The following is a 759-nucleotide window of genomic DNA, read 5'->3' on the forward strand; positions in this document are numbered from 1 at the left end:
GGGTTCTTTGCCGGCCCCGCTGCCGGTGCCTGTCCCCGCTGTTCCATCCTGTCCCTGGCCGCTGCACTGAAACAGCAAGATGAACTTCGAATTATAATTATCTGTACTTACTGCTTTTTGTTCTGTCCTGCACTCTTAGGGTGGGAATTTGACCTGCAGAGAGGGAACAGATGGGGGCAGTAACAGGAGAATGAGATCAGACGATGGTATGATGCCGTGTGATGACTGGCGTTGCAGCGTACTCCTACCAAACCAGCGTTGGACAAAACACACTTCTGCAGAAAAGTTTTTTTCTGTTGTTAATTCTTTTTAAAGGCTGACCAAACACACTTCCTGTTTTGTCTCTTTATGTAATGTTTTTCGGTCTGGGCTCCCTGTGCTGTCTGTAGCGGTTGTGATGGTCAGAATGTCCGCAGCACTGAGGTGGCGCAGCCGGGTCCTGCCCGGGGCCGTTCAGCTGTCTCCAGGAGCATCCCTTCGGGTACTCGGCACTAAAAGTCAGGCTGTCCTTATGTTGCTCTCTAGCAAGCGATCAGCTCCCTGCTACCCTCACATCTCACAGGGAAGAGAAAAAAAAAAACACGTACAAGGACACAGAGAGCCAGTTTTCATCATCTGACCAGGCGCTAACGCTTCTTTTCTCGCTGTTTGCCAACGGAATTTGGTTTTGTGGGAGGGACATGCAGCCCTGCCTCCACGTCAGACACCCCGAGCACCCGTGATGCCTGTGGGACGCGCTGATGAAGCCGTTGGGTAACG

Source organism: Apaloderma vittatum, unplaced genomic scaffold (assembly GCF_000703405.1).
Source record: "Apaloderma vittatum isolate BGI_N311 unplaced genomic scaffold, ASM70340v1 scaffold3964, whole genome shotgun sequence".
Taxonomy (NCBI): domain Eukaryota; kingdom Metazoa; phylum Chordata; class Aves; order Trogoniformes; family Trogonidae; genus Apaloderma; species Apaloderma vittatum.